Source organism: Tetrao urogallus, assembly GCF_951394365.1.
Source record: "Tetrao urogallus genome assembly, chromosome: 1".
Lineage (NCBI taxonomy): Eukaryota > Metazoa > Chordata > Aves > Galliformes > Phasianidae > Tetrao > Tetrao urogallus.
The window spans coordinates 71,410,269-71,425,669 of NC_136813.1; positions in this window are offsets into that span (position 1 = coordinate 71,410,269).

The following is a 15,401-nucleotide window of genomic DNA, read 5'->3' on the forward strand; positions in this document are numbered from 1 at the left end:
GTTATTTACAGAATCTTTGTCTATATGACCATGGAATTGATTTACAGGCACTTGAGCATAGCGTTCAAAGCTACTTCTCCACAGGAGAGTACTACAAAAGTGTCTGCAGAAGCAGATAAAGAATAGATGTATGATTTAAGAACACAGAAGAAACCAGCACTCTGTCAACAGTTTTGGCCCGCATGGTGTTTGATGTTTACAAGGACAGCGACCAAGTATTGCAATGGCATCATCCTATTTCTACAGAGGCCACTGTTTTGCCAGTGAGCTTGGGGAGATGTATATGACTGTGCCATGCCGCCATGCCAACAATACAAATGATTTGACATGACTAGAATGTGTTTTCCCATGAACTCATCATGTTTTTCTGTTTCTTACCTGGTGTAGGACTGTGCAGGTCAGTCACTGAGACATCTTCAGTACTTCTCAGAGAAGTGAGTAAATGAGAGGAACAATACCATAGGCACCAAGGTCAGTGCAGCAGGAGAGCAGGAGGTGCTCCAGGCACAGAGCAGCAGCTCCCTGCAGCCCAGGAGAGGCCCGTGGAGGAGCAGGCTGTCCCCCTGCAGCCCACAGGCTCTGCGTGGAGCAGATCTCCCCATGTGGCCATGGAGAACCCATAGGGCAGCAGTAGTTCAGGCCTGGAGGAGGCATGGCCTGTGGTTACCCCCACAGTTGCTATAGGATAACAACAAGGGCTGCTCCAAACATAATGCCTCTGCTTTTACCACAGTGGCCCACAATATCAGAGGCGGATGTTGGTGGCATGACTGTAGAGGCTGACCCTTCCCATCGATATCCCATTACATTTTGCTGCTGTGTGACAGAGGAGCAGTCTGATATGGAAGTGCAGATAAATCATAGAATGATAGAATGGGTTAGATTGCAGAGGAACTTAAAGATCATCCAGTTCCAACCTGCCTGCAATGGGCAGGTTTGCCAACCACTGGATCAGCTAAGATGTGGAACTGAATTCCTCCGAGCAGAAAAAATGGGACCCAGTTGACACTCATTGACACTTGCTGTTCATTTGTGGAGCCCAAACATTGGGTGCGAGCACAGTGAGGGGTGGCAGCAGTGGCAACAGTAAGTTAGCTCCAGTAAAGAGAGAGTGGCATGCATGCTCCTGTTCTTTGCTGGTGAAAATGCATAGCTAATGGTGGTGACTGGGCTGAAAACTAGTGCTTTGTAGCACAGTTTGCTCTAGGAAATAGCGATATTGCGCTCTTTGTATCAGTTGTGGTTTCCATGGTAATAAATAAGAGGCATTATTTTGGAGTGTCCTACAAACTGTCTACACAGTTACACACTTCACGAGTTCTCTGTGATTTTCCGCGCACCCATCACCTAAACGCCGCATAACATAAACCCGCTACAAACGCCCAGGACAAGGGCTCTGGACATACGTGTCCAGACAGCCGTAACGCCTCTCGGCCGTTCGACAGGGATCTGACTGCCGATGTCGGCAGGAGAGCTACACCGGAGCTGCCGGTCCGCGTGATGCGGCGTTGCGGCCGGCAGCGCAGGCCGCAGCCTACGTCGGGATGGCGGTGAGGCGCGGGCCGCACCGCGAGGAGACCCACCGAGCCCGCTGCCGGCGAAGGCGCGGACGGAAGAAGCGTCCGGGCGGCCGCGGCCCAGGCCCGGGCCTCGGCCCCGGCCCCGCCCCGCCCCGCGCCGCCCCGCCCCGCGCCGCCCGCGGCCCGCAGCCCCCGCCCCCCGCCGCGCGCGCTGCCCGGAGCCGCCGCGCCGATGCCACGTGGGAGGCGGCGGAGCCGCCGTCGGCGCCGGGCCGGAACCGCGGCCCCCCTGACGTTGGGGACGGCGCTCGCCGGGCGTCGGGAGGAGGGGAGGTCTCGGAGCCCCCGGGACCGCAGCGCGGTGGCCGAGACCCGATGGGTGCTCGGCGCCGTGGCGCCCGGCTCGCGGCTCGGCCTCCCGGGCCTAGAGGCGCTGGCGGCGGCGGCCGGGCCTAGGGGCGGCTCCCCGCCCTGGGCGGCGCCCGCGCTGCTCCAGGTGCCGGCGGCGGCCCAGCCGGCCCCGCGGCGGGACGGCAGCGACCTGCCCGCCTGCGCGCCCGCCGCCCTGGCCGTGCTGCGCCTGCAGCCGGGCGCCGAGGGAGCGGCGCGGGCTGCGGCGGCGGCGGCGGCGGCCGGGGCCGCGCCGCGCCTGCGGACCGTCTACGTGAACCCGCGCTGGTTGGAGCGGCAGGCCGCGCTGGGGGCGGCGGCGGCGGCCAGCCCCTGCGCCGAGGCGGCGGCGGCGGCGGCGGTGGCGAACAGCGCGGCCGGGGACCCGGCGGCGTCGGCGGCGGTGTCGGCGTCGGCCGCGGCGGCGGGGCAGGGAGAGGCGGCGGCGGCAGCGGCGGCAGCGGCGCCAGCTGCGGCGCCCGCGCCCGCGCCCCCCACGGCGGAAGCGGCGGCCACCCCCTACGTGGGGCTGCGGCGGCCCTTGGGCTACCAGCTGGCCAAGGCCACCAAGGAGCGCATCTGGCGGGGGGAGTTCATTGACCTCTTTTCCTTGCTCCACACAGAGCTGACCCCCGAGCACGGCCCGCACCCGGGGGACACGCTGGACCAGTGGGTGTCGGCCTTTCTGGTGTACGCCAGCGTGGTGTGCGAGAAGCACCCGGCGCGCTGCGGGGCCATGTTCAAGTACCTGGACACCATCCGTAAGCTGCACGCCACCTACGGGGGCACTTCGTGGATGAACTACGACGAGGACTTCCGGCGGCGGGCGGCCAAGGACCCCAACCTGCCGTGGGGCGACGTCGACCTGGACCTGTGGATGAAGTGGATGGCCCCGCTCAAGTCGCTCCTCAGCAGGCACAATCGTTTTGAGAGTGAGCCGCAGGCCGCGCCGCCAACACAGCCACCGCCTTCATCATCGTCCTCATCCCAGAGCCCCAAGAAGGAGGAGAAGAGCCAGGTGTGAGAGCCGGCAGCGGGGTGGTTCCGTGGCCCCTGTGGTGCCCTTCGGAAGGGCAGAGAAGGGGCGACGGGAGCCGGGGCAGCTGCTCCCCATCCCTGTGCCCATGGAAGGCTTTGGCTTGGGCCTGTGAGATGTTGGACTGTGTCTGCTGGGAGGGGTGGGCGCTGTGGGGAAAGGGACTGACAGCAGATAGCTGTAGTATCTGTCACTCTGCCCCTCAGGAATTGGAAATCACAGTCATTCTCTCCCCTGGGATGTAATCGTGTTTTTCTTAGGACATCAGAAGAAAAGTTCCCTTTTTTTTTTTTTTTTTTTTTGAATTGTCTTTAAAAAAAAAAAGCTTTCTCAGCAATAAAATTGTACCTAAGACAAAGAGTAGAGGCCTGTTACTGTGGGAGCATGTGATAGCTGCAAACTGCGTGGGAGGCCAGAAACGTGGGTGTCAGTGAAGAGGGACTTCAATTTGAATGGCCACAGCTTGCAAATTTACCATGATTTGGAGATGTAATTTAGTTCCAGCCTCTGTAGGTTTAGTCCACAAGTTCTGGCCTGTTTTGTGGAATGTGTGCGATTAGGGGAAGCAGGGGGGATTTTGTTTTTGTCAAGGATTTGCTTTTATTACAAGCATCAAGTGTCACTGAATTGGCATAACCCCAAACATACACAGGCAAATATGCTGTTTCCACTACTTGAGTGGTGGCAGCAAGTGCCAGTGGTATAAGAGTGCTGCCTATCCATATTTGGGGTTGTACTGCAGCTTTCAATTTTTTTTCAGAATACTAGGGGCTGGAATCTGTCAAATCCACTGTGTGGCATACACTGGAGTAGAATGTTGGAGTTTCGTGCCAGTTGAATGATGGTTCAAGGATTCTGTTAGATTATTCATATTTATTTCTAAACTCTTTTTTTAGGCCCATAGGAAGGATTTTTGCCATCCGAAAGGATTTTGCTCAACAGATACCGTAGGATACTCAGCAGTGGTTAAAATAGTCTGATCTGGAAAGGGACAATGTTTTCCAGGATATCCACAAGTGTTCAGTGCATTGCACCAACTCTTCACTTCTCTACCTAGCAACATCTTGGGCCAACCTGCAGGGAAAGGAATGGAAACTAACACCATTTAATGAATGCTGTAATAGATCCCAATGCCAGCCGTATGGCCTTGGTGCTGTCTGTGTTTGGTATTCCAGATTACGTAACTTGTTCTGTTATCTTTGTTTGGATGTCTCCATTCTTGAGAACAGCAGCTCAGTTTTTATTTTACTACTGATACTATGTGAGCACCAGATGGAAAACACCTCTTGTATTTCATCTTGTCCTGTACGGGATCTTCAGTTCATAATGTTAACTAGACCATAACTCTCACAATAGCTGTTCTGTCAGTGCAGAGCTCCAGGCTGTTGCTGCTGGGCACCAGATATTCTCCATCTCCTTTGATTTTGTGGAAATTTTCCAATTAATTTCAGTATTGTCATTGACTTTATTTGCATCTAGAGAAGATGCTGGAAGCTATGTGAATTAGAATCAAGCTTGTTTATTTTAGCTACCTTGTTTATAAAATAACAACATTTGGCTTAAAGATCGGCTTGAATGTAAAAACTACAGTGCTATAGTCCCATAATGGAAAGTAAAAGTAAAACCTGCGTAGCCGCTGTTCATTGTGGGTTCAACTACTTCTCCATTGTTAGAGCAGTTTTTAATTGGTAGCACAGGGTATTTTATAATTTTTTTTTAAACAAGTCCTTAACTGAAACAATTGTCTGAACAGCTGTTAAATGTAGACCTGGGAAAAAGGTTGAGCTTGTTACTGGCGCAGCAGCAGCAGGGAAACACCAGGTGACCTATGGGTTTCCCCCTCGCCCACACACAGCTCCTTGCGAGCTCTGTGTTGTGTAACTGCTTGAAAGGAATAAAAGGCTGTGACTTTATGTTTGGGCAAGAGTGTTCTCTAATTTAAATGTGAGACAATAGGCTTTTGTAGTGAATAGACTTTGACCGGAATCTGAGTTTTTCTACCTTCGTCCTGTCAAGAAGAAGGGAAAATGTTTTACAGAGACCTTTTCTTCAAGATTGCTTGAATTGATTTTGTTTTCATGGCTTCAAAGGTTAGCGTTAGGCAGCCAGATTCAGTTTCACCTTCCCATTCAGCAGGACGCTCCTTACGTTTCAGCTTGTTGCAGTGTCTGTATCTCTCCAGTTTTGCAGTTCGGCAGAAGGTCAACCAGTAAAAATAACGTCAACAAAAATGAAAGGATGTATTTGAGGCCAGTTGTTATTTCTGGAGAGTGAGTAGAGAGCTGTAACTTCGCTTTGCATCTGGTAAAATGAGAAACCCTAGTTTTTGTTTAAAAGCAGTGATTGGCACGTGTGTTGTAGGATAGCCGAGATTCATTCCTACAAATCTGTGTTTGGATTATCTTTGGACAATTCTCAGTTTATTTTTTTTTAATTTCAGACTCCGTGAAAGCAGAAGGCCAGTTGGAATGGCAGGCAGAATAAGTGGGTGAGTTTATATATAAAACTGACTAACTTTGGTTTTTAAATATTTACAGATTTGTTAAATACAAAATTTCTTATTGGTGCCAACAGCCTGACTCCGTTGGTGTTTAAGTGGAGCTCTGGTATTCTAGTGCATTCTTTTACCTCTGCTTCTGTTGCGTTGCAAGCTGTGCTAGAGAAGACGTAGGAAATTCATTTTACCCAATCAGCAATTGTAACAATGGACTACAAACCTGCAGAGCAAGCCAGTTTGCTGGAAAACAGGAATTCCTGCAGCGCAGCACTTGTCACAGACTATCCAAAGAGGGCAAAGATTCAGGAAAGTGAATAAATTGAACATTGATTGAATGAGGTCAGGAACAGTCTCCCGGAGGAGAGTCCTGCCCTAAAATACTACTTTGAGAGTATAAGCCAATTTAATGCGCAGATTAACCCTTCTCATTTGAGCAAACTTGTGTGCAATCCTGGATCTTTGCAGATCACGACTGGACACTTCAAAAAAAAAAAAAATAATAATCTGTGTACTATATTTGCTTAAAAAATAAATCCTAATTTGTCTTGTTACACCTGTTAATTTTACTTTTTCACTGACACTATCTGCAACATAAATGTATATTTGACTTAACACAGTATCCTACATTTGCTATAACTCAGGTTGTTGACAGAATTATTCTGTGAGGCTCAGTACCACCTCTTCATTCTTCTCTGAAGAAAATTCTTTAGCCATTCCTGTCATTTCCAGAAGTAATTGATAGCCCACTTATGCATTGCAAAATTCTTGAACAGATTTAATAGCTGACCTAAATTATTGCTCTTGTTTTATCCTCATAGAATAGTTAGCATCTTGAACATCAGACCAAACTTTTGTGGTCTGGTGTTCATGAAAATCCTTCATTGGTTCATGGTTTAATTGTTTTACATCTCTGTATTTTGTTTTCTTTTCCTTTCCCTTTGCATACTAGGGAGTATGATCAAGGTAATACTATGATCCAGTAACGCGCTTGATGGTAAGGGTATGCCTTTAGTTGTTTCAGGAAAAAAAACAAAAAACAACCAACTGCCGTTATCTGCTCTCCTTTAACTCTCTTGATAGTTTCAATAATATGCTTAACATGAAGTGTTTGTAAATCAATTAAAAAAAAAATGTTTGTGACTTCACCTAAATAAATTTTTATATATATAAATACTGTTCTTGATCTTAGTCTTTGTTTTTTTTCCCCTCTCCCTTGCATTGTCACTTCCCATTCTGTAATCACTTTTTTCCATGACCTCTGAGCTTTTACAGAATTTGTGATTTTCAATTAGGAAAGCAAACCAGAGCCATAACTGTTGTCTGGAACAAAAATCAGCCTTTGAAATTAACTTTCAATATTTTGATATTTGAAGGTTGTAACTGTAGTTGTCATAGCTTATTTATGTTTGCCATTTGGTGAGATAACAGGCCTGGATCTGTCTGACAATCTGCAGTATTGAAACACCAGTATTTCAAGTGGTCTCTGAAATGGGATTGTGATCCAGTGCAGCCTGATGCTAGCATTTAGTAGAACAGAATGTAGAACAGTTTTGCAAATGTAGTTACAAGCTGTAAAAATCTTTTCATCTTTGAGAATGTGCTTAAGCTCAGAGTAATCACATGCAGCATTTTTTCCCTGTTCTGTTTTCTTAAGAAATTGAATTTTTGTTACTTGCTGATCTCTAACACGAGCAGGATCTGGAGGGACGGGAGGGCATCAGATGGAGGGAGAAGCAAGGAAGGATGAGCAGACATTGGTCACCTTTGTCCCAGTGACAAATTGCACAAGTGTGAGTTTTAACCTATTGACTCAGGGTGGTGAAGCAGCATCTGTGCTTTTCCTGCCTTACTTGGGAGCAGCACATCCAGCTGGAGTCTGTTGCATTTCCTGTGCCCTTTGCCGAATCCTTCTGCCAAGAATCTTGGTTTTGTTTGTCGCTCTCTCCAGTCCCTATGCAGGCTGGTGCCCTTCCTGGCACACTGTCACTTCCCAGTTTCCTGGCTGGCTGCTGAGACTGGGTCAGACCACCCTGTCTTCTGTGACTGTTGGAGGCCATTTCCAGGGCTCTGCCCTTCTCTCCAGTGTTGTTGACTGTTTTAAAATTGCTTCCTGCTTTCAAAAGGAAATTTGTCTTTCAAATCGTTAGTGGTGTTTTTACGACATACAGGATCTCCTCTTAACCTCCCCCTGCCTTTTTCTTTTATTTTTTTTAATTCTACTTCTTCATAAACTTGGCTTTCATCAGTGTCTTTGAGCCACTCAGTAATTTCACTGTGTGCCCTTGCTTTGGTGTTGACTGCTGGACACGTGCTTCTCTGCTTGTTGCTTGCAAGCTTCTGCATGAAAATTCCCTTCCTAGTTTCTGAGCTCAACTTCAGTGAGTTTCGTCAGTTTGGAGCAGTTGGTTACTGCTGGATGTGCTTTTGACAATGGCTCTGGGTGAGTGCTGCTCTTCTCCTTGGGTTGCTGTGTCCCTGTGGGATCAGTGTGTTGGCTGTGTTGAAAGGAGGGGGTGCAGAACCTCCAATTTTTTGTTCCCCACTGATTGAGTAGATTTCTTCTAGTGATTACAAGCCAAGCTTGCTGTCATTTACATAATATAGTGGGCAGCATGGAGATGTGTGCTGTTTGAAAGCAGGCATTGAGGGTAACCATTTAACTGAGTGATGTGTGAAGAACACAGCATAGAGTAGGTGAGAGGACTACAGTGGAAATCAATCCTGACTTTATTATCCATACACTATGACTGTAGCAGAAATTGGGCAAACATAATTTTTTAAATACTCTTTTGGTAACTTCTGCTACCTAGGTAGGATGGGAAGATGCTCACGCTTCAGTGTTACTGCAATTTCTGATGCTTTGCTTGAAATAAATCTTGATCATTTGTATCAAGTGGCAGCAAAGATGGAAGACTGATGTCATTTCCAGTTGGGAAATTCCGAAATGTGTGGATTTGTTAGGGAGGACCAGCATAGTACAGAAAAAAGTTTTCTTTCGGTTGACTGGAATAGTGTCGCATAGTTCAGGGGGTGATTTCAGATTAGTTAATTGTTAGGGATTTCTGGCAAGACAGGTACTTTTTTCACAGATGTGCTTTTTGTGGACTGGTTTGATAAGCATTTTTATTGCAAAGGGCTAATTAAAACCAGTGCAGCATGACTGGCAGCACTAAGTGTGTTGCAACTTGGAAGGGGATGAGACAAAACTGCGTAAACGTGGGCAAACTTGCAGGGCCAGGGAGTTCAAAGTCAGTGTACAGCAAACATAGAATCAAATCACTGGTTGTTCAGACTCCAACTGTGTGCAGCAGTGAGATGCGAGCATCTGAAAAATGAGACTTAGCACTTCTCTGCCCTTATCTGGTGTAGTGATGGGTCATAAATGTAAGTTGACAGAACATTTTGCACATGAGGTAGCCCTTCACATCTGCAGTTGAGGAAAATTATTACTTCTGGGCTCTGATGAAATCCTGTTGATTTTTCAGCATGACTCCAATTCAAGCCTAAATGTTGCTTTCCTATCCTGCTTTTTCTTCCATTACCTCATTGGCTTTGGTTTTCTCCTTGATAAAAATCTGGTGAATGCACCAATGTGTTCTGAGAGCCAGCCTTAGGATCAGGCAATGTCTGCTGGGCTGTCTGCACACACAGGGCCTTTCACACTGATGTGCGTAGTTATACCAAGTTAATATGGTCCATTATGAATAAATTTCATAAACATCTAGGTTAGCTTGCGTCTAACTGTGTGGGTGGAGTACACATGGGAGACTTGAGGCTACCTGCAAGGCTCATGTGTTTGTCAGGAGGTGGTGCAGCTATTCACAGATCTATCTGTGCACTCCCATGGTAAAATCAAATCCAGAACCCCAGAGACTGTTGTGAGCAGTGAGTGGTGGGATGTGAGTCAGTGCTAAAACCAAAGCGTTTGTGGAAATGCTGCCTAGTAAAGTTATCAAATACTTTGGGGGTCACCTGCTTAGTAGGGACTGCAACAACTGACAGTGCCTATGGGAGTGCTTTTGGCAGTTCTTTTAGCAGAGCATTTATGTTCCTGAAAATTTGATTATAGAGAAATGGTGACTATAGAGAAATTACAAAGCTAGATCATACTTTTCCCCTCTCATTTTGGCTCTTTTAATTGTGAACATTTGAGGCCATAAAATCCTTTTTGCACAGTCACTCTTTAGCTTAAGTTGTTACATTCTGTGTAGAGTCAAAAACTCAGCATTCACTGCAAGGTTTTTTTTTTTTTTTTTCTTCTGAATCTTGTAACGCTACTACTGGATCTGCACCTATTTCAGTGGATGTCAGAAACGTCACTGTCCGCAGTCAGGAATGACTGTTTAAAAACTGAAACATGGTTTGTAATACACTGTTAAATTTGTTTGCATACGAAGCTTCAGTGTATTCACTGTGTGACTTTTTCTTCAAAGGCAGATAGATGCAGGCAGCTGAAGGGCTGGCAGTGCTGACTATGCAGCTGGTGGGGCTGTCATCTATGAGCTGCAAGGCAGCATGGTGGCAGGGGCCCTGGACTGTGTCTTCCCCTATGTATGGGTCTTCCAGGTGTGGACAGGACAAGACAGCTTCCTCAAAGGGTCTAGCAGATCAAGAGCTCTTACCTCCACGGCCCAGGCTTTCCACCCTTCCTTTTGTTACTCTGGCCTTTATCTTCCACCATAGCTCCCTCTGCTCCTCTGTTTTGTTTTTTCATTTGTTTATTTTTTCCCCACTCTGTAACAGTCAAATGTCAGTCGTGCTCTGGTGCTTGGAAGGAAGGAAGGAGTAGCACTTCGCGCACGCAGATATTGTTCTCTACCCAATGTGTGTCTCCTGGTGATTATACAGTGTGCCAAACAGGCTTTTTTTCTTCTTAAAGCTGAGGAATGAGGTTTATACAACTATTTAACAGGGTTTCTGGAGTTAGAAATGTTTGCAATCTTGAATTCCTGACGATGGAATATAGTTTGGTTCAAGGTTAGAAACTGTGTGGGGTGCTTCTGCTCAGAGAGTGCAAGTGTGTATCTTGCTGCCTTTGGTGTGACTGCAGATAATGAGAGGGAGGGATTTGAAGCAATGGGTTTATCAAAGTGCTCTGGATTGAGAGGAGAAGTATTTCACATTTCTCCTTTCCATGTTATTTTTCACATCCTTTTTTCCTCATCAGCAATCTCCCATGTCAGATGAGTGTTCAGTTACAAGCTACTAGTGGATAACAGGAGAAATCTTCATTACATTTGATCATTAAAGGAAATGTGTGACTTTTTCATCTTCAAGATAGAGATTTTCCATAAGAAGCACAATAAATTTGGTGGTGTTGAAGGGCAAGAAGGTGGCTTAAGGGGGTCCGGTCTATCCTCTTCTTTCCCTCTAAGAAAAAGGAGACTCAGCTAAGCAGCTTGATGTGGTACAGGTCAGTGAAAAAAACTACTTGTCTTGAGGAAGTTTGGTAATGAAAGGAAAATAAAAGCACACATCCTTTCTGGTGTGCAATGCCCTGAAGGCCAATATGTGAGCAGAATGGTTTGGTGGGTAGGTGAAGGTGGGCAGGCTGCTGGTCCACTCCACCAAGCACAAAGGCACTTTATGGAACTGGCTATAGAAAGATTGCTCCTGTTGCTGCTTCTTAGCAAGGAGACAAAGTGCTTAGCTTGTATAACTGGAATGTGCAACAAATAACAATGTGCAACCTACAGTTGCAAATGCTTTTTTTGCTAGGAGAGTGGGTGGTAATTTGTATGCAACATTTCTGAAAATGTATATTGTGCATTAAACATATTGATTGCATGCAAATGAGAAGGAATAAAACTGACTCTTCCAATGCAAACAAGGTACAGAATGATACATTTACCTTTGTTAAGATTACTCACTGTTTTGTGGCTTTGTTAGCAAGCATTTAAAAACTGTATCCCTTTTCTCATTGCTGAAACCATGGGAAACATACAGTTTTAGCATGTTATAACACTGGAGGCAAGGCTTGCTTGTGCTCTGTGTCGTGCAGAGATAGATAGATATATATAAGTATGTGTGTATGTCTCGGTTGTTCCTCAGAATAGAGAGGAATGGATAAGTGCCACATTCACATCACTCGTGCAACATTCACATCCCTCTTGCACAAAGAAGTTGTTAATGTGGAGTTATTCCCAAAGTTAAGAAGCTGCAAACAAGACCTTGGGTTCCCTGTGATTCATGACAACTGAGCTGTTGGGCCTTTGATTCTCTTGGTCTCTGCAGCCCATAGTTCCATAGGAATAATGAAAATCCAGAGTGTGGAAACCAAGATATCCATCTTCTTTGTGGGAGGGCTTTTTTTTGTTTGGTCTGTTTTGTTTTTTTCCTCCCTGATATTTCTGCAGCTTCAGCCTTGAGACCTTGTTCTGTGAAGCTGCTGGGAGACTCATTGGATCCGACTAACAGTAAGGTGAGGAGGGCTGGTAGAGACATCTCATAGCCAGTGTAAGGATAGAGCACTGAATGCTACTGAGCTTACTCCAGGAAATGTTGCTGATAGTTTGATTTGTATCTCACAGTGGTGGAGGCCCAGACAAGATAAACGTGCTTAGTTAGTGCTATGGTTTGTGTTGACTTGCAGTTTATGGCAACTTACCCTGTGCACCAGCCTGTAGTGGCATGGATGTGGGATGGTTTGGCTGAGGTAGGAGGAGAAAGCTTTCTGGCAAAAACACGTCTGAGTGGGATTGTTGGCTCAGAGGCTTAACATTGTAAACTCAGGGAAGTAATATGCCTCTTCAGAATGCAGAATTTACTTTCTTGAGATCAGGGTGTTGCCTTGAGCACACTGTGCCTGTTTAACATAGTGAGCTTTTTTAACACGGTATTATAAATGGTGAGCCTGGTCAAGCAAGAACTTGAAAGCAAAGAGATGTTAGCTCTTGACAGCTTCACCTGTTGGTTTGTTCTACTTAAAATCTACTGCCAATGCAATGAACTTCTCTGTTGCTATTTTAATCCCTGTGAAATTCCACAGAGAGTTTCCAGTGATCTTATTAATTACTTTATGAACAAGAAGGAAAGGGCCTATTCTGCCAATGTGTTTTTTTCTTTTGTTTTCTTTTTTCTTCTTTGTGTGAGAAATGCCATTGTTAAAAGAAGGTGAGTGATTTCAGATTTCAACATAAAAGCTTAGAGCTGTTTAGGAAGCTTCTTAGACTTCAGTGTACCTGAGCTCAGAGTTGTGCTGGAACATTTGCTAGTGTTACTGGGAACAGGGATGGAGAACTGTGATGGGATGATAGGTGTGGACAATATGGCATGCTAGCTGGTGCTATGTCACAGCTGGAGAGCAACCAGCTGAGCCTATCTTGCACTGGGAGCTAGTGGCAGAAGCAGGAATTTCACTGATGTCTAGAAAAGTTCAGTTTTACATATTTGTGTGTGAACATCAGAAGTTGTGGCTACAGAACATCAGGAAGCTGGAGACAATACAGTCAATAGTAAATGACAGGAAATATGCTTATTTTGAAAAAGGCTTCCAAGTAATAAGGAAATAGCAAAGTCAGACGTTGCTCCATATTGTGCTGAAGACAGTACTGAGATGCAGCTCAGAATTATGAAGATGCAGGTCAAATTGTGAAAGTGTGCCATGTAACTAGTTCTTCACTATATCTCCTGTTGTGGTTTCTAATCCAGTCTTTATCCCAGCACCTCATCTGTTGACGGGTTGGGGTTTTTTGAGGAGAAGGTCCCAGAAGCCAGGCAGTGGTGGTGCCCTGAGTAGAGACAAGCTTCTTGTCTACCTTCCGTGTACTCCTTTGCTTTTATTTGTACTGGATGCTGTCTACTGTTGTTCTGTGTAGTCAGGCTGTTTGGTTTTGCTCTGAATTTCCCTTAAAGATGGACTAACCTGTATAATTTGCAAATATTCCAATATTCATTCTGATTTCTTCTCAGTGCAGGTTCTTCAGCATCACATTGCTAGCTAAGTGGGTAAGAGAAGCTCAAGCTCTGTGTCCTCCAGCATGTTTTGTTCTTACTAGTTCTGTTGTCCTCCAAGTCAATGTGCTGTTCTTTACAGTACAAGCTTCTATTTCTCATGTTTCTAAAACAAAGCTTGTACACATGACCTTGGATTCACCATTATGCCAAAAAAAGCAACCATATTGTTTAAAGTAACACTGCTCCTACAGCAAATAGATGATAATTATTGCAAGCTTTCCCAACAGATGGGCTTCATATGTTCTGCATCACACCTGCGTGCATTTTTTTACTTTAGAGAGTATTTCCATTTGAGTGTTTTCATCGTTGAACACTTATTTTAACAAATTCACCATGAGAAAAGTTGTTTTTTTTTCCCCTCAGGAAAATAACAATTTCCATAAAACACAAAAGGTACTAAAAACCCATCTAAATAATTTTAAGATACTTTTGCTCCATTTTAATATGTGAAAGGAAAACAGATTAATCTGAAATTCTGAAGTTTGCGCAGAAATGCCTTTTACTTTACTGCAGAGACTTGCCGTAATGAATTACAGGCAGCCTTTTAATGCACAAAGGAGTGTGTGCTAATACAAAATGAGGTGGATTTTTCAAAACACAAACAACTCAGAAATTTGAAGTTATTCCACGCTCTACTTACAAGATAGCCAAACTGATGTAAACCAATTTGTAGCATCATCTTCAGTTTCTATTTCAGCAGTTCTGCTTGAAGCCAGACCTTTTTTGTTAATATGGAGTTCTTCTGGTTCAAGGTAAAAATTGATGGTCTGCTATTTCTAACATTTTACAGAAACCTCCCCTCTGAATAGACTTCTCTAAATTAACCATTGCATGTGCAATTATTTTCTACTTCTTACAAAGCCAAAGCTGAAAGAAGCAATTTAAAAGCTCAATTGCTACTTGGAATTTAATCTGCCTTTAACATGAAGAAATTCTCATTTCAAGATTTTTTGCAGTCATTTCTCTGGTCAGTGTTAATGGGATTTTTGGGGTGTGCACAGACTTCAGGATCTAATGCTTAGGGATTTAGAAATGAAGAGCTGTCGTGCAAGTGATTCCAGATGGTTGGATTCTTTTGTCAGACAGTATCCTGACTCTTCCCATGACATAAATTGTACCAAACATCTCATGATTGTAAGATGCTGCCTCTCAAGTGGCATTTTGTGTAGCTGGGCTGCACTGAATTTATCTGATCCACATGTTTCACTGTGGAGAAGGGAGCTATGTGGTGTCAAGACAGCTAAGCTGATCCCGGGTTTAGATACCACAGAGCCCCAGCAGCATCCATGTCCTGTTAGTCTGCTGAGTCCAAGTCCTAGGCTTTAGGACGTAGCATTAATCCACTCACCACAACCAGTGCACCCAGGAACACACAGCAAGTAAGCTGCTGCTTGTCACTTATGGACAAGGCAGATGTCACCTCTGCAGTGTGAGCTACAGAGCCAGGATGTGACTCAGAAAGCAGACTGGGCATACAGGACCAATGGATTCAACCCACAGCAGTTCTGATGGCAGCAGGGACCAGGCCTGTGTGTGACCAGCATCAGTGCTGTCAGCTGCTGTACATGAGGCCAAAATATTGTGCTTGGCTACCTTTATTCCTCTTTTCCTCAATACATAAATCTAAGTTTAAATAAATACATTTGAAAACTACATGTAAATATAAAGTTAATTTCATTTCCAAGTCTTAACTGAATGCTAACAATCTAAGCATAAATAAAAAAATAAATGCCCATCTGTGTTTGCTTTATCCGATACCACATTTGCATCGATGTGATTCAGAAATGGAGTCCTCGGGCTTTTCCTGTTACTCCAGCAGGGAGGGAGTCCTCTATCTGGAAGCTGGCTACCTGATGCTGCAGTGCTAGCAGAGGTGCTGCATGCACCAACTGCAGCAGTAGCTGTTGTCTGAACTTCGGAGGGTAGTATACCTCAACAGCATACCACAGAGCTTTGGCCCTGCACATTCAAGGCATCTTTTATTGAACCAACCACAACAAGT